This window comes from Dendrobates tinctorius, unplaced genomic scaffold (assembly GCF_039654945.1).
Source record: "Dendrobates tinctorius isolate UK_male_01 unplaced genomic scaffold, ASM3965494v1 ptg000133l, whole genome shotgun sequence".
Taxonomy (NCBI): Eukaryota; Metazoa; Chordata; class Amphibia; order Anura; family Dendrobatidae; genus Dendrobates; species Dendrobates tinctorius.
Genome location: NW_027361801.1, coordinates 28,258,300 through 28,277,385, shown reverse-complemented (window position 1 = coordinate 28,277,385; position 19,086 = coordinate 28,258,300).

The window sequence follows — 19,086 nt, the reverse complement described above, 5'->3', positions numbered from 1 at the left end:
CCCAGGAAATAGGAGGGTGTAGGCAGAGGCCTACTGTATTTGGAATGAGGTGACAGCAGGAGAGACTGCCATCCACACAGCAGGGGATCAGCTGACGTTACTGAACCCCACTGAGACACGGGAGCAAGTGTCTCTTTCCGTGTGGACGGCACTTCCGAGCTACAACTGGCTGTGTTGAAGCCCAGGAAATAGGAGGGTGTAGGCAGAGGCCTACTGTATTTGGAATGTGGTGACAGCAGGAGAGACTGCCATCCACACAGCAGGGGATCAGCTGACGTTACTGAACCCCACTGAGACACGGGAGCAAGTGTCTCTTTCCGTGTGGACGGCACTTCCGAGCTACAACTGGCTGTGTTGAAGCCCAGGAAATAGGAGGGTGTAGGCAGAGGCCTACTGTATTTGGAATGAGGTGACAGCAGGAGAGACTGCCATCCACACAGCAGGGGATCAGCTGACGTTACTGAACCCCACTGAGACACGGGAGCAAGTATCTCTTTCCGTGTGGACGGCACTTCCGAGCTACAACTGGCTGTGTTGAAGCCCAGGAAATAGGAGGGTGTAGGCAGAGGCCTACTGTATTTGGAAAGAGGTGACAGCAGGAGAGACTGCCATCCACACAGCAGGGGATCAGCTGATGTTACTGAACCCCACTGAGACACGGGAGCAAGTATCTCTTTCCGTGTGGACGGCACTTCCGAGCTACAACTGGCTGTGTTGAAGCCCAGGAAATAGGAGGGTGTAGGCAGAGGCCTACTGTATTTGGAATGAGGTGACAGCAGGAGAGACTGCCATCTCCACAGCAGGGGAACAGCTGGCAGTGCTGAACCCCACTAACACTTGAACGAATGTGTTTGGCTCTGTGGAGATGACACTTCTGAACACCAACTGACGCTGTTGGAGCCCAGGATTAGGCGTGGAGCAGGCTGGGGCCTACTGCATTTTGGCAGGTGTAGGCAGCAGGAGACTTGCCATCTCCACAGCAGGGGAACAGCTGGCAGTGCTGAAACCCACTAACACTCGAACGAATGTGTTTGGCTCTGTGGAGACGACACTTCTGAACACCAACTGACGCTGTTGGAGCCCAGGATCAGGCGTGGAGCAGGCTGCGGCCTGTTGCTTTTGGCAGGTGAAGGCAGCAGGAGACTTGCCATCTCCACAGCAGGGGAACAGCTGGCAGTGCTGAACCCCACTAACACTTGAACGAATGTGTTTGGCTCTGTGGAGATGACACTTCTGAACACCAACTGACGCTGTTGGAGCCCAGGATTAGGCGAGGAGCAGGCTGGGGCCTGTTGCTTTTGGCAGGTGAAGGCAGCAGGAGACTTGCCATCTCCACAGCAGGGGAACAGCTGGCAGTGCTGAAACCCACTAACACTCGAACGAATGTGTTTGGCTCTGTGGAGATGACACTTCTGAAGACCAACTGAATCTGTTGGAGCCCAGGATTAGGCGAGGAGCAGGCTGGGGCCTGTTGCTTTTGGCAGGTGAAGGCAGCAGGAGACTTGCCATCTCCACAGCAGGGGAACAGCTGGCAGTGCTGAACCCCACTAACACTTGAACGAATGTGTTTGGCTCTGTGGAGATGACACTTCTGAACACCAACTGACGCTGTTGGAGCCCAGGATTAGGCGAGGAGCAGGCTGGGGCCTGTTGCTTTTGGCAGGTGAAGGAAGCAGGAGACTTGCCATCTCCACAGCAGGGGAACAGCTGGCAGTGCTGAAACCCACTAACACTTGAACGAATGTGTTTGGCTCTGTGGAGATGACACTTCTGAACACCAACTGACGCTGTTGGAGCCCAGGATTAGGCGTGGAGCAGGCTGGGGCCTACTGGATTTTGGCAGGTGTAGGCAGCAGGAGACTTGCCATCTCCACAGCAGGGGAACAGCTGGCAGTGCTGAAACCCACTAACACTCGAACGAATGTGTTTGGCTCTGTGGAGACAACACTTCTGAACACCAACTGAAGCTGTTGGAGCCCAGGATTAGGCGAGGAGCAGGCTGGGGCCTGTTGCTTTTGGCAGGTGAAGGCAGCAGGAGACTTGCCATCTCCACAGCAGGGGAACAGCTGGCAGTGCTGAACCCCACTAACACTCGAACGAATGTGTTTGGCTCTGTGGAGACGACACTTCTGAACACCAACTGACACTGTTGGAGCCCAGGATTACGCATGCCGCATGCAGAGGCCAATGGGCAGCGGTTTTTATGGAGGTTGTTGACTACTACTGATTCTAACCATGCTCCACTTAGGCCTCTGGCTCCACTGTCTCTACTATTTACCCTGGCCTCCAACCCCACCAGCTACATCTCTGAAGTGGCGTCAGCACAATCTACACTTGTTCCTGTGTTACTGGTGCTCAGTCCCGTCAGTTGATCCCCTGATGTTTGTCCGGCAAGTTCGCCAGCTCTGTCCTCATTCCCACTACTGGTTATGGGAATGTGGACAGAGCAGGAGACCTTGCCGGACACACATCAGGGGATAAACTGATGGGACTGAGCCACAGGAACACAGGAACAAGTGTAGATTGTGCTGACGCCACTTCAGAGATGTAGATGGCGGGGTTGGAGGTCAGGGGAAATAGTAGAGACAGTGGAGCCAGAGACCTAAGCTGGGCACGGTTAAAAATCAGTAGTGGTTTGAATGTTGATGGAGCTGGTGACTTTGCCGTCCACACAGCAGGGGATCAGCTGGCGTTACTGAACCCCACTAACACAGGAGCTAGTGTGTTTCTCTGTGCAGATGACACATCTGAGCGACAACTGGCTGTGTTGAAGCACAGGGATTATAGTTCAGGTGGTAGAAAAATGAACACATCAGCAGACCTGGATACAGTTGCCAACCACTAATTTAGTCTGTAAGAGGAATGGCAAAGTCTTTGGAGATCCAGGCCTTGTTCATTTTCAGAAAAGTCAGCCGGTCAACATTATCGGAAGATAGTCGCATGCGACGGTCTGTTAGTACACCACCTGCGGCACTAAAGACACGTTCCGATAATACACTGGCAGCAGGGCAAGCCAGCACCTCCAATGCATACTGGCTAAGCTCTGGCCATGTATCCAGCTTAGAGACCCAAAACTTGAAGGGGGAAGAGCCATCTGGGAGTACAGCGACAGGGCAAGACATGTAGTCTGACACCATCTGACGGAAGCGTTGCCTCATGCTGACTCGAGGCGTCGCTGATGGTGTAGACAATTGTGGTGGACACACAAAACTTTGCCACATTTGGGCCATAGTGGTCTTGCCTTGTGCTGCGGCGCTGCCTCTGCTCCCTCTTTGTGCAGAGTTTCCTCCACTGCCTTGATGCACAGAGCTGCTTTGTAAAGCACTAGCAACAATGCTGTCGGGTGGAATGGAAAACATTATGGACTGCACCAGTGACTCTTCGTACTCCCGCAGTTTACGCTCCCGGTTCAACGTTGGTATGAGCCTTTGTACGCTGTCCCGGTAGCGAGGATCTAGGAGGGTGTACACCCAATAATCAGCCGAGACGAGAATGTGGGCGATGCGGCGGTCATTTCTCAGGCACTGCAGCATGAAATCAACCATGTGCTGCAGACTCCCAACTGCCAAAGAACCGCTGTCCCCTGTTTGAGGCGTGACCTCGGCCTGCTCTGCATCACCCCACCCTCGCTGTACATACTGAGTAGAGGTTTGTGTACCTCCCTCCTCTGGAGAGATGTCTTCCTCCTCCATCGACTCCTCCTCATCCTCCTCACAAAGTGTCCCCTGCCTAGGCCTTTGTGAGGAAACACGTAGCGCAGACTGTCCAGAAGCAGATGGCATTTGGGACTCCTCATCCTCCACCTCTTCCGAAACCTCATCCCTTAGTGCTTGCAGTGTTTGTTGAAGCAGGCAGATAAGGGGGACAGTCATGCTGACTAGTGCATCATCTGCACTCGCCATCCGCGTGGATTCATCAAAGGCACGCAAAACGAGGCAGATGTCCTTCATAGAGGCCCACTCAATGGTGCTGAAGTGTGAACTGCGCACAGTGCGACTTGTTTGCGCCTGATGCAGCTGGTACTCCATGACTGCTGCCTGCTGCTCACACAACCGCTCCAACATATGTAACGTTGAATTCCACCGGGTGGGTAGGTCACATTTGATGCGATGTTCCGGAAGGCCAAATCGTCGCTGCAGAGCAGCGAGGCGCGATCTTGCCGTGCTGGAACGTCGCAAGTGAGCGCACTCTATGCGGACCTTGTGCAACAGTGCATCAAGATCCGGATAGTCCCTCAGAAAGCTCTGCACGACCAAGTTCAGCACTTGTGCCAGACATGGGATGTGTGTGAGGTTGCCTAGGCCAAGAGCTGCCACCAGATTTCGGCCATTGTCACACACTACCAAGCCCGGCTGGAGATTCGCTGGCCCAAACCACACATCGCTCTCCAGCTTGATAGCATTCCAGAGCTCCTGCGCTGTGTGGCTTCGATTCCCCAAAGAAATTAATTTGAGTACAGCCTGTTGACGTTTGGCCATGCCTGTGCTCATATCGGTCGTAACAGGCTCCTGCTCTGCTGTTTCTGAGGAACTTGAGTAGGAGGAGGAGTCTATGTGTACAGACTGGAGTCCTGCAATCCGTGGCGTTGGAAGAACACGTACAGCGCCACTCTCCAGATCTGTACCCGGCTCCACAACATTGACCCAGTGGGCAGTGAGGGAAAGGTATCGTCCCTGTCCATGGTTACTGGTCCACGCATCGGTGGTCAGGTGGACCTTGCTACTAACGGCGTTTAGTAGCGCATGTTTTATTTTACCCTCAACATGTTTCTGCAGGGCAGGGACGGCTCGCCTGCTGAAATAAAAGCGGCTGGGCACGTTGTATTGGGGGACTACCAATGCCATTAAGTCCCGGAAGGTGTCAGTGTCCACCAGCCTGAATGACAGCATTTCAACTGCCAGAAGTTTGGCAATGCCAGCATTCAGAGACTGTGCTCGGGGATGGTTTGCCGAGTAAGGGCGCCTTTTATCCCATGCCTGTGCTACCGATGGCTGTGATGGATGGGAACGTGCTGCTATGGGTGGAATCTGACAGGGTCTCCGGACAACAGTGGCAGAGGTTCTTCCTTGGCGATCCTGTGAGGAAGCCGAACCAGCAGTGTGTGAGCTGGAGGAAGAGGCCCCAACACGAACTGAAGAGGTGGTAGGTGGTGCTGTACGTTGGCCTACGTCTTCAGGGTGTCTCTGCAACTCCAACTCGTGCTTGGTGCGCACATGTTTCCACATATTTGTGGTATTGAGGTTGCTGACATTTCTCCCTCTTTTGACTATCTGATGACACAGCTTGCATTTGACAAAGCAAATGTCATCTGCAACTGTGTCAAAAAAGGACCACGCACTGCAACTCTTGGGAGCGCCCGGTTTGCCTTTGGAATGAGGAATGCTCCTAACGGGTGCCGAAGTGGAGGGTACAGGCAACCAAGTCTTCCCCCTCCCTCTGCCTTCTGTTTTGGCCGGTAGGGGAATCTCTTCCTCCGAGCTGCTCCCACCACCTTCCTGTTCCTCACGCCATGATGGGTCAAGGACCTCATCATCTTCCCTCCCCTCTTCAAACAGCTGCTTCTCCGGGGTTGTCTCGCCAGCACCGTACGCACCAGAAAGTGGCAACTGAGTCTCGTCATCATCTGATGCGTACTGAGGTGTGCTGACCATAGGCACTGGCCCACTCGCCTCTTCAGATTCAGAGGGACAAAGAAGTTGCGCATCACTGCATACTCCCTCTTCTTCACATTCAGGAATGCTGCTTCGCTGGCCCCCTCTTTCCAAGCCAACAGATTCCGAGAACAGAAGTAGAGACTGTGATGGCTCCTGTCCATGTCTCTCTGACTGCCTGGGCACTTTGGCAGGTGGTGAAGAGACAGATGGTTGCTCTTCGGTGCTCTGATCCTGAGAGGATGCGGAAGTAATTGAAGTCGATGCGTTAGCTGCCATCCATCCGACAACGGCTTCAATTTGTTCCTCCCGCAGCAGTGGGGTACGTTGAGGTCCTACAAAGCTGCGCATAAAGGACTGTTGCCTGCTAAAACTGGGGGATGCTGATCCACTGGTGCCCACAGCAGGCCCAGAATCCCCACGTCCTCTACCTGCAGAATCCCCACGTCCTCTCCCTGCAAAATCCCCACGTCCTCTCCCTGCTGAAACTCCACGCCCATGCCCACGCCCACGCGCCTTACTCCCTGCCTTCTTCATCTTGCCAGACTGCTTAAGATAGGCAGAAAAGTACAAAGGGGGGCCTTAGTGTGCTTATTCCTGAACAGCTGGTTACAGGTACAATAAACACTAATTTTATGAAGTGTGTGTGTGTGGACTACACTTTAATAGGAGCTGATGTGGCCTACACAAGTTCCAAATGTAGTGTTTGGTGAACTTTTTTTGTGGTTTCTTTGTTGGAAACAAACTCAAAGTATGTGAACAAAGAATTGAAACTGATAGTATCACCAACTTTTTGGAGCTATTACAATGCAGGCAGGTAACCTACAATGCAAAAGTTGAGGCTCCAAAAAAATTGGGTAATACTAATCTGGCTGCGCCGGCAGGGCACAAGCCAGAAAAAAAGGCTCCTCTATCTACTCCTATATAGTGTTTGCAACCAACCAATGTTGATGGATACGGATGGATGCACACTAATAGGAGAAGAAAAAATGAGCTGCACTCAAAGACAAATATGTGTGAGGCAGTGACGCACGTTGAGCGTCCTACAACCAGACGTAGCTGCAGGACACTCTACTCAGCGTGAGCTGCACTCACACACAGTCAGAGACCTCTCAGACAGCCGTCAACAGTGCAGCTAAGTGGGCACTGGCACTGACAGGCTGCAGAAAGGCTCCGTTGTGTACTCCTATATAGTGTTTGCAACCACCATAGATGGAGACGGATGGATGCACACTAATAGAAGAAAAAATGAGCTGCACTCAAATACAAATATGTGTGAGGCACTGACGCACGCTGAGCGTCCTGCAGCCAGACGTAGCTGCAGGACACACTACTCAGCGTGAGCTGCACTCACACACAGTCAGAGACCTCTCAGACAGCCGTGAACAGTGCAGCAAAGTGGACACTAGCACTGAAAGGCTGCAGAAAGGCTCCGCTGTCTACTACTAGTGTTTGCAACCAACGTATATGGATACGGATGGAAGCACACTAGATTGAAGTTATGTAAAAAATGCAGCTCAAAAAATAAAATATGTATGAGGCAGCAGTGATCACACTGGGTGGCCTACAGCCTGACGTGGCTGCAGGACCCACTCCACAGCGTGAGCTGCACTCACACAGCCCTTGCAGACAGCTGTGAACACTGCTGCTAGGGCAAAGAAGGCTACAGTGGTGGTTTATGTAGCCTGGGTAAAGCACTAGATGTTTGGTGGAATCGCTATTTCTAACTGTCCCTCACAGTCTTCTACAGCAGCCTGTCCCTAACTGAATTCACAGCAGAGTGACCAGAAATGGCGGCTGCGGTGGCTTTTATAGTGCATCATGACATCATTTCGGCAGCCAATCACAGCCATGCCAATAGTTAACATGCCTACATGCCTAACAGGATGTGCCCACACTTCGGAGGATTCCCATTGGCTTAATCAAAGCAAGCAGGCTCATAGCATGATGGGAACTTCCGGTTCCGATCCCGGAATCCGATATGACAAAAGTATCGGAAGTCAGTATCGGAATTCCGATACCGCTAATATCGGCCGATACCCGATACTTGCGGTATCGGAATGCTCAACACTAGTCATAAGCCATCAAACGAAGAACTGTATTTTTGTGCCGGAAGCAATGTGAAAGACTGGTGGAAAGCATGCCAAGATGCATGAGGGCTGTGATTAACAATCATGGTTATTCCACAAAATATTGATTTCTGAACTCTTCCTGAGTTAAAACATTAGTATTCTTGTTTCTAAATGATTATGAGCTTGTTTTATTTGTATTATTTGAGGTTTGAAAGCACTGTTTATTTTTTTTTTAATTTTGACCAATTTTCCTTTCCAGAAAAAAAAACAACAAAATGTATTGCTTTGAAATTCAGAGACATGTTGTCAGAAGTTTGTAGACTAAAAGAACAATTTACATTTTACTCAAAAATATACCTATAAAGAGAAAAATCAGACAAAATGAACATTTGAAAGTGGTCTCTTAATTTTTGCCAGCGCTGTATATACACTGTATATACAGTACATATATCTTGAATCCTTTGCTGAAAATGTATTAATATAGCAGTTGAATTCCTGTTTCTTTTGCTTCTGTTATAAACACCATCAATCATGCCAACATGTTCTGTAATATGGACATATACAAATTCCATTGAGCTCAAGTGAGTAACCATCGTTTTTGGTAAAAAAATAAAATTGTTCTAATTTTGTATAGTTAACAGTCATTCAAATGAAGAATCTTCTACAGATACTTATGAAACTCTCATGGATTTCAATGGATATCTCCAAAAGCAATTATGGAATAACTGAATGTTTTGTTTACCGAGCAATAACTTCTGAGCAGTCAATTTTATGCCACCATTGTTCTGTGAAGAAGGTATGTCCTCCTAGGAAGCTATTATTTTAAATTAATTAAACTCTGAATAATGTTTATCTTTACATTAGTTTGAATCTGAACAAAATGAGTTTTTTAAAAATTTTAGCAACTAAAACCTAAAGGTCACTATATATTTGTGTGCTAGTCATTCTATTAGAAAATAACTCATATTTTAGGGGGCTATGAACTAGACAAAAAGAGAGTATACATAAAATTATGCTCCCATTTGATAAAATGACTTCTAAATCTAAGCAGAATAACTACTTTATAATTCAAATTCAGTTTATTGGTCAAGTAGATAAAGAATTTGGATAAAACAAAAATCTGACTACAACTTTTTTATCTACTTTGCACTAAGCTACTGAAAAAAATAGATTTTAAATTATATCATTTTATTAACCCACTAGCTGAAGAGCCCAGCATTGCCTGGGCATAGCAACCAACTGTGGTTAGTTATAACACATTATAATGATTATATTGCACATCAAAACATTTCACATCATATATTCAGCACTACAGATTTGCAACACAAATTAACTAAACGATTACCCAAGTATCCTATCCTGTGTGATACTTTCTGCTGAGCTGTGTATCTAATCCTATCGTGTGTTACTGACTGCTCAGCCGTGTATCTACTCCTATCCTGTGTGATACTGACTGCTGAGCAGTGCATCTAATCCTATCCTGTGTGATACCATCTGCTGAGCCGTGTATCTAACCTTAACCTGTGTGATACTGACTGCCGAGCCATGTACCTAATCCTAACATGTGTGTTACTGACTGCTCAGCCGTTTATCTAATCCTATGCTGTGTGATACTGACTGCTGAGCTGTGTATCTAATCCTATCCTGTGTGAAACTGACTGCTGAGCCATGTATCTAATCCTCTCCTGTGTGATACTGTCTGCTGAGCTGTGTATCTAATTCTCTCCTGTGTGATACTGACTGCAGAGCTGTGTATCTAATCCTATCCTGTGTGATACTGACTGCTGAGCTGTGTATCTAATCCTATCCTGTGTGATACTGACTGCTGAGCTGTGTATCTAATCCTATCATGTGTGATACTGTCTGCTGAGCCGTGTATCTAATCCTCTCCTGTGTGATACTGACTGCTGAGCTGTGTATCTAATCCTATCCTGTGTGATACTGACTGCTGAGCTGTGTATCTAATCCTATCCTGTGTGATACTGGCTGCTGAGCTATGTATCTAATTCTATTCTGTGTGATACTGACTGCAGAGCTGTGTATCTAATCCTATTCTGTGTGATACTGTCTGCTGAGCCATGTATCTAATACTATTCTGTGTGATACTGTGTGCTGAGCTGTGTATCTTATCCTATCCTGTGTGATACTGTCTGCTGAGCCGTGTATCTATCCCTATCCTGTGTGATACTGTCTGCTGAGCTGTGTATCTAATCCTATCCTGTGTGATTCTGTCTGCTGAGCCATGTATCTAATATTATTCTGTGTTATACTGGCTGCTGAGCTGTGTATCTAATCCTATCCTGTGTGATACTGTCTGCTGAGCTGTGTATCTAATCCTATCCTGTGTGATTCTGTCTGCTGAGCCATGTATCTAATATTATTCTGTGTTATACTGGCTGCTGAGCTGTGTATCTAATCCTATCCTGTGTGATACTGACTGCTGAGCCGTGTATCTAATACTATCCTGTCTGATACCGACTGCTGAGCCATGTGTCTAATCCTATCCTGTGTGATACTGACTGCAGAGCCATGTATCTAATCCTATCCTGTGTGATACTGACTGCAGAGCCGTGTATCTAATCCTATCCTGTGTGATACTGTCTGCTGAGCCATATATCTATTCCTATCCTGTGTGATACTGTCTGCTGAGCTGTGTATCTAATCCTATCCTGTGTGATACTGTCTGCTGAGCCATGTATCTATTCCTATCCTGTGTGATACTGTCTGCTGAGCTGTGTATCTAATCCTATCCTGTGTGATGCTGACTGCTGAGCCGTGTATCTAATCCTATCCTGTGTGATACCGACTGCTGAGTCATGTGTCTAATCCTATCCTGTGTGATACTGACTGCAGAGCCATGTATCTAATCCTATCCTGTGTGATACTGACTGCAGAGCCGTGTATCTAATCCTATTCTGTGTGATTCTGTCTGCTGAGCCATGTGCCTAATCCTATCCTGTGTGATACTGACTGCAGAGCCATGTATCTAATCCTATCCTGTGTGATACTGACTGCAGAGCCGTGTATCTAATCCTATCCTGTGTGATACTGACTGCTGAGCTGTGTATCTAATCCTATTCTGTGTGATACTGACTGCTGAGCTGTGTATCTATTCTTATCCTGTGTGATACTCTCTGCAGAGCCGTGTATCTAATCCTATCCTGTGTGATACTGACTGCTGAGCCATGTATCTAATCCTATTCTGTGGTGTGATACTATGTGCTGAGCCATGTAGCTAATCCTATCCTGTGTGATACTGACTGCTGAGCTGTGTATCTAATCCTATCCTGTGTGATACTGACTGCTGAGCTGTGTATCTAATCCTATCCTGTGGGATACTGACTGCTGAGCCGTGTATTTAATCCTATCCTGTGTGATACTGACTGCTGAGCTGTGTATTTAATCCTATCCTGTGTGATACTGACTGCTGAGCTGTGTATCTAATCCTATCCTGTGGGATACTGACTACTGAGCTGTGTATCTAATCCTATCCTGTAGGATACTGACTGCTGAGCTGTGTATCTAATCCTATCCTGTGGGATACTGACTGCTGAGCCGTGTATCTAATCCTATCCTGTGTGATACTGGGCTCCCCCTGCAGTCTGTGTCAGAGGGTGGTCTGTGTTGGCACGGTAATAAATTGTGTTATTTCCAGCTTTACAGAAGGACGATAACACCAGAGAAATGATAAGAATAATAGGCAAAATTGTTTAGTGAATTGGAACGCGCGGGGTTAAAATTTCGCCTCACAGCATAGCCTATGACGCTATCGGGGTCCAGACGTGTGACTGTGCCAAACTTTGTGGCTGTAGCTGCGACTGTGCGAATGCCAATCCCGGACATACACACACACTAATATACACACACACACATTGAGCTTTATATATTAGATGAGCCTCTGTCCTCATTTCAGACCCTCTATTATTTAAGCAAACATTACACCATCAAACTTGATAAGAAAGAATTGTGCAGAACACATCCTACATACGGTACTTTTGCACTTTGCCTGCTTTATTTTTCACCTGCTGTTGCTGTATGATGCTTTTATTTAAGATATTTAAAGGGTAATGGATAAAAATTTCCAGGACATGGATAAAAACATGGCTATCTCCCAATGTTATGTTTTAGGAATTAGGACCAATATTTAGTATCTGTGAAACAATGCTTTTGTTTTTGTTTTTTAAATTTCACAGATGCATTATTGTGAGCAAGAGCTATTTTATTATACGCCACATGGCCTGTTTATCATCTTACTGTGAACTCACCATTAGACATTGCCTATTGCCTTGTCCAACTAAAATTCTGCATGATTAAATAGCATGCCTATAGTTATACAGTTTACAGTCTGTCAGCTTTTAACTTAGGAGTTAATTCAAGTAACTTGACTTTGGACTGTACGAATTTTCTTGGACTACACTAACAAATAATTTTGCCTTCCCAGAAATAAAAATATAATAGATATGTGTATAAATAAAATAGTGAGAGCAGCCACTTAAAAACATACAGACCAAAAATATCTATTAAATAACATTGCAGAGGGAAACATTGGAAGACAATAGCACAATACAAGGTCTTATCCAGTGTAAGATGGGACATAGAGTGCAGGGATGTGCTCATCTGGAAAGGTTGTGTTTCCACAACACTGTGCAAGCTCAGAAATGAATGGCTGCTACAGACCCATGGAAGGTTGCACAATTAGTAGATGAGTAGAGATATGGATATTTGCTGCCCTGCCGGAGACATAAATGGATTCCTCAGGGTGTGGGATGATAGTATCCAGAAGGCAGAAACGTTTTTAATGGTCAATGCATTTCAAAGTGCACAGACTAATTGTGAGAAGCTCTGGAACTGACAATGAATTTTTGACTTGACAAAGCATAATACAGCATATTGTTGATTTCACTTCTTTGTAGTTTTAACTCTATCTATATGAATGTTGTGTCCACATAGTGCATAGAACGTTATGCTAAAGCCCCAAAAAATACCATGCCAAGGCATTGGTAACACTTTTCTACAGCCAAATTAGTTCAGAGACTAAAACAGTGGAACTTAATTAATTTTGTGGTGCTGAAAATGAATATGATGCTTAAATTGGCTTCTTTGCCCTAATTTTCAAGATCCAGAGGAGGTTGTAATTGCTTATGACACCTTTCATGCAGGCTTAGAGAAACTTTGTGTCTTTATTATTTTATCATCATTATTGCATTTGTAGTAGCTAGTCTATTACATCATCTATTTAGTCTAATGAGCCTCCAGTATTCTATCATCTTAGGGTGCCAATCAAGAAGAAAAACTAGAAATTGGTGCAATGATGCTCCATTAAAGTAAAAAAAAAACAATTATTTATTTAGACATATTTAGAAACATAAGAAAAAGCAATAGAAGACAAGGTCACCTCAAAAGGACCTCAAGTTAGTCAGGCCAACAATAATTAAAATATAGGTACTAGAGATGAGCGACTTTCCCTTTTTTCGGGTCGAGTCGGGTTTGGACCACTCGACTTTTGCAAAAGTCGAGTCGAACGCAATCAGCCGATTATTGTGAAAAGTCGAAGGCCGACTGAAACACGAAACCCAATGCAAGTCAATGGGGAAGAAAAGTCGGCAGTGAGTGGAGGACAGGAAACACACCTACAGCGCCCATTTTAATGCCAAACACATCAATTCTTATTACTTAAGCTTGTCAACCTTAATTTACTTTATAATAATAGTTAGGCATTGAAAACTGGGGGATATTTGGCTAAAGTTGTGGGGGGTAGGGCTGGCTCCAGATTTTCGTGGGCCCAGGGCTAAAGACTGTCAATGGGCACCTTTAACACATGCCACAATTCATGATCCTCTGATACGGCAGAGAAATAGCGGTATAGTACAATGAAAAATACTTCACTTCTTACATCACATGACTGATATCCATTTTAAATTCTCCAATAGCTCCAAAAACGGACAGTATATTACTCCATACAGTATTATGGCCACCGCATAGTGCGCTATACAGAGTAATGAGGCCCATATATTTCTCCATACAGAATCACTGGTCCCATATAATGTTCGATACAGTATATGATGAGCTCCACATAATGCTACAGTATATGTTGGTCCCCATGGATGAAGCTCCACTGTCTTATGGGCCCAAATAATGCTCCACATATAATGGGCCCCATTTCTAATGCTCCAGTATATAGTGGGCCCTGTAAATGCTGCTTCAGTGTCTGATGTCCCCCATTTGGAAAGCTCCAGCATATGATGGGCCTCACGGATGATGCTCTAGTGTACGATTGGTCCAGATAATGCTCCATATATAATCTGCCCCATTTACAATGCTCCAGTATATGATGGGCCCCATGGATGATGCTCCAGTGTCTTATGGGCCCAAATAATGCTCCATATATAATGGGCCCCATTTCTAAAGCTCCAGTGTATAATAGGCCCTGTAAATGCTGCTCCAGAGTCTGATGTCCACCTTTGGAATGCTCCAGTGTATGGTGGGCCCCATATATCATTCTCCAGAGCATAGTGCTCTCCAAAAATTGCTCCCAACCTTTAAAATAATTAAATAAGTCTCCTCGCTAGGGAATCCCTGTACTCTGGACTCCTCATCATCTCCATCTTCCATCTCTCTGCACTTGGACTGTTTAGGCAGAGGGCGTACAGACGTGATGTCATCGCGCTCTCTGACCAGAATGTCACTGTCAGGAAACGCGGAAGATGTCACGGCGGTGGAGCAGGGAGAAGTAAGTATTTCAACTTTGCAAGTGCTGTGATCTTGAGCAAGCAGGGGGTCCCACTCGTTGGCGATGGCACTGGAACAGGGTCCCTCATAGTCCGGCGGTGTGTCTGATGGTGGGTCCCTCCCACTGGCAGAGACACTTTTGCATACTATGAGAGGCCCTGTGCCGGTGCCATCGCCCATGAGTATGCCCCCACCTGCTCAAGGAACCTGCACTTTTGTCTGCACCTTCCTCTTTGTCACCGTGTAAGGTGGTATAGTATGCGGGAAGGGGAACCTGAGTTTCATCAGGGTCAGATTCTGGTTGTGTAGAGTGCAAGGGGAATGTAGTGGTCTGGGTCAATGTACAAGCAGAATCATCTAGCAGTGGCTGGGCATCACTGCACTTGTCACGCCCCCAGGAGTATGGTCGCCACAGTGGCATTACCTTCCTCCTAGGAAGTGTGATGTCATGCTTGGGAGCAACGAAGGATCTCTCTAGCAGTTAAACCAACACACAACACAGTTCCCACTCCAGGCCAGCAGGGAGAGCTCTGAACCTGACTGCTGAGGAGTTGCTCTCTGTGGTCAGGAGGAGGTAAGTTAGGGCAGTCTGTGAAGGGAAGAGGAAGTGTGTGGACATGAGAAGGGGAGCTGGAGGATGAGCAGAGTTAAGGCTCACTCCTAGCTGGAGCGCATGGTCCGGATTCCAGTCTCCGAGTTTGTAGGGACACTGACGGTCGTGCAGCAGAAACCGGAAGAAGTAGCAGCTGTAAATGCTCTGTTCCCAACTAAGGCTCGGAGGCCCCAGCAGCGATGTGTGTGAGCCAGAAGGAAAAAGGCTACGGCTGCCTGCCATACGAGAAAGTTCCAAAAGAGAGTCAACAGGGGGAACTTCAGTGAACTCAGTACTGCGAGTACCTCAGATAAGCGCTAGAACGGAGGCCACACTACCTATCTGCAGAGAGAGAATTCCTAATTTGCTTCCAGGCTGACCAACTCCTTCTCCATCTGTACTCTGGGTCCTGGACGGCACTTACCAAGTACAGGTAAAGGAACTGTACAACTGTGTCTGTCATCTTTCTCCTGCGCCTGGCGCACGGCTCTGCTACATCCTGAACTGCACACCATGTACCAACTCTTTCATCTGCCCTGCTACTATGGCCCTACCTGTGCAGGGCTTCTACATCTTAGCTGCACCACAACATCTGTCCCAAAGAAGTGACACTGCAGCGCTGGTCAATCTGATCAGAAACCACAGGTGGCGTCACGTATCATTCACCTATAAACGTTATTCACCCCTTTGCATGGACGCCCAGGCACACGGACCGGGTCACCACCACCATGACACATCCCTCTGAGACACCGGCCAGGTACCGATTAACCCCACTGCCCTGGCTGGTGACTCACACTCCATGTCAGATTCATCTTGGACTGGGGAATTCACGATTTGACTTGATAACCCAGGCATGGTATGTGAGAAAGAGCTACATGGACTAATGTGAAGTGTGGCTTGCTGCATCTTTCACTTTTGGTGGGGGTGAAGGACACAAGGAAAGGGGTTCTTCTTGACCAGGAGCCAGCACTTGAAGACTCAGTGCTTGCATTTTTTGAAACTTCAGAAGAGGAGGGCATATTAGCTGGAGTCTGTTTCGGCAATGTAAGCCAAAACCAGTTCCTAATGCTCCGGCTTTAAAAGCTGTTAACCTACTCCCAGAAAAGGTAGCCTTCCAGGCCTTCCGGAGCCAGACAATGATGCAGGCTCAACACCTCCTGCCTTAGCTGCTATTGTGCTTTTGCCACTACCAGCAGATGCACCACCACCATCAGTACCACGTCGGCGGCCTCTTTCACCATACTTCCAAATTTTGGAGAAAATGTACCCAAAATAACATCAGATATATGGTACTGTATCAGAAGCGTATAGCTGTATACAGTCAAAGGATAATTGTAAATCTCCGCATATATTTCATGAGTCACACAGAGACGCTCACAGGCTCAGTATGGATTAGACAAGAATTTAAAAAGTAGAAAAAGGGTACAGTATCATCAGATACCAGGTATATATACTATAGTTTAAACATTCTAAATCTCCGTATATATTTCAGGAGGCAGACACAGACGCTCTCAGGCTCAGTATGGATTACAACACAATATAAAAAGCCGTAAAACGGTAATTAATCTGAAGCATACAGCTGTATACAGTGTAGGGGTCATTGTGAATCTCAGTATTTATTTCCAGAGTCAGAAACAGACTCTCACTTGGTCAGTTTGGATTAAACCAGAATATAAAAAGCAGTAAGTGGGTAATGTATCAAAAGCGTAGAGTTGCATACAGTGTTGGGGTAATAATAATAATAATAATAATAATAATAATAAATTTTATTTCTATAGCGCCGACATATTCCGCAGCACTTTACATTTCGGAGGGGATTTGTACAGACAATAGACAATACAGCATAACAATAATCACATAGATTATAACAAATACCAAGAGGACTGAGGGCCCTGCTCGCAAGCTTACTGTCTATGAGGAAAGAGGTAGACACGAAAGGTGGGTGGTAACAGTTGCCCTGATTGTATGGACTAGACATAATGTTAAGTGTGTAACAGTACAGACACAGAGGGCTAATGGATGCTTAAAGCATGTGGGAACATGATGCGGGGAATCTGGTTATGGTAAAACTTTTGGCTGTGCCACACAGGGATAGATTAGGTTAATGTGTTGAGGTGATAGGCCAGTCTGAATAAATGCGTTTTTAGGGCACGCTTAAAATTGTGGGGATTGGGGACTAATCGTATTGACCTGGGAAGTGCATTCCAAAGAATTGGCGCAGCACGTGTAAAATCTTGGAGACGGGAGTGGGAGGTTCTGATTATTGAGGATGCTAACCTCAGGTCATCAGCAGAATGGAGGGCGCGGGTAGGGTGGTATACTGAAACAAGGGAGGAGATGTAGGGTGGTGCTGAGCCATGGAGGGCTTTGTGGGTGAGGGTAATAAGTTTATATTGAATTCTGGAGTGGATAGGTAGCCAGTGTAATGACTGGCACAAGGTAGAGGCATCGGTGTAACGATTGGTAAGGAATATGATCCTCGCTGCAGCATGACCTGGGAAGTGCATTCCAAAGAATTGGCGCAGCACGTGTAAAATCTTGGAGACGGGAGTGGGAGGTTCTGATTATTGAGGATGCTAACCTCAGGTCATCAGCATAATGGAGGGCGCGGGTAGGGTGGTATACTGAAAGAAGGGAAGAGATGTAGGGTGGTGCTGAGCCATGGAGGGCTTTGTGGGTGAGGGTAATAAGTTTATATTGAATTCTGGAGTGGATAGGTAGCCAGTGTAATGACTGGCACAAGGTAGAGGCATTGGTGTAACGATTGGTGAGGAATATGATCCTGGCTGCAGCGTTCAAGACAGATTGGAGAGGAGAGAGTTTGGTAAGAGGGAAACCGGTTAGAAGAGAGTTACAATAGTCGAGACGAGAATGAATAAGAGAAACAGTAAGAGTTTTTGCAGACTCAAAAGTAAGAAAAGTTAGAATTCTAGAAATGTTTTTGATGTGCAGATGACAAGAGCGAGCCAGTGATCGAATGTGGGGGGCAAAGGAAAGCTAGGAATCAAGTATGACCCCAAGACAGCGGGCATGTTGCTGGGGAGTAGTGTTGAGCGTTACCATCCGATACTGAGAAGTATCGGATTGGATCGGACCGATGCCCCAAAAAGTATCGGTATCGCCGATTCCGGTACCGTAAGTCCCATACAAGTCAATGGGACAGAAATATTGGAATTAAAAAAAACCCTTTCTTTCCTTGTATATCCATTTCGGGAGGGGGGAAGAGTGTGGGCGGTGCGTGGGCGGACACTGTGCGTGCGGGCGGGGTCTGTGCAGGCATGCCGGGGGTCTGTGCTGGCTGTCGGGGGTCTGTACGGGCCTGCCGGGGGCCTGTGCCAGCTGTCGGGGGTCTGCATGGGACTGCCAGGGGCCTGTGCCGGCTGTCGGGGTTCTGTACAGGCCTGCCGGGGGCCTGTTCTGGCTGCCGGGGGTCTGTACGGGCCTGCCGGGGGCCTGTGCCGGCTGTCAGGGTCTGTATGGGCATCCCGGGGGCCTGTGCCTGCTGTCGGGGGTCTGTAGGCCTGCAGGGGGCCTGTGCCGGCTGCCGGTGGTCTGTACGGGCCTGTCGGGGGCCTGTGCCGGCTGTCAGGGGTCTGTATGGGCCTTCCGGGGCCTGTGCCGGCAGTCGGGGGTCTGTACGGGCCTGCCGGGGGCCTGTGCCGGCTGTCGGGGGTCTGTACGGGCATCACGGGGCCTGTGCCTGCTGTCGGGGGTCTGTAGGCCTGCAGGGGGCCTGTGCCGGCTGCCGATGGTCTGTACGGGCCTGCCGGGGGCCTGTGCCGGCTGTCGGGGGTCTGTGCGGGCCTGCTGGGGGTCTTGGTGTGTGCAGGCATCGTCCGATGGGACTACAAGTCCCATCGGGCGATGCCTGCTACAATGACAGTGATTGACACATTAGCCAATGATGGGACAGTAGTATGAATATAAGTAGTAGTAGTATGAATATAGTAGTATGAATATAAGTAGTATGACTGAATATGAGTCAACAGTGTGATGCAGCAGCAAAAAAGGCAAATGCAATTCTAGGATGTATTAACAGAAG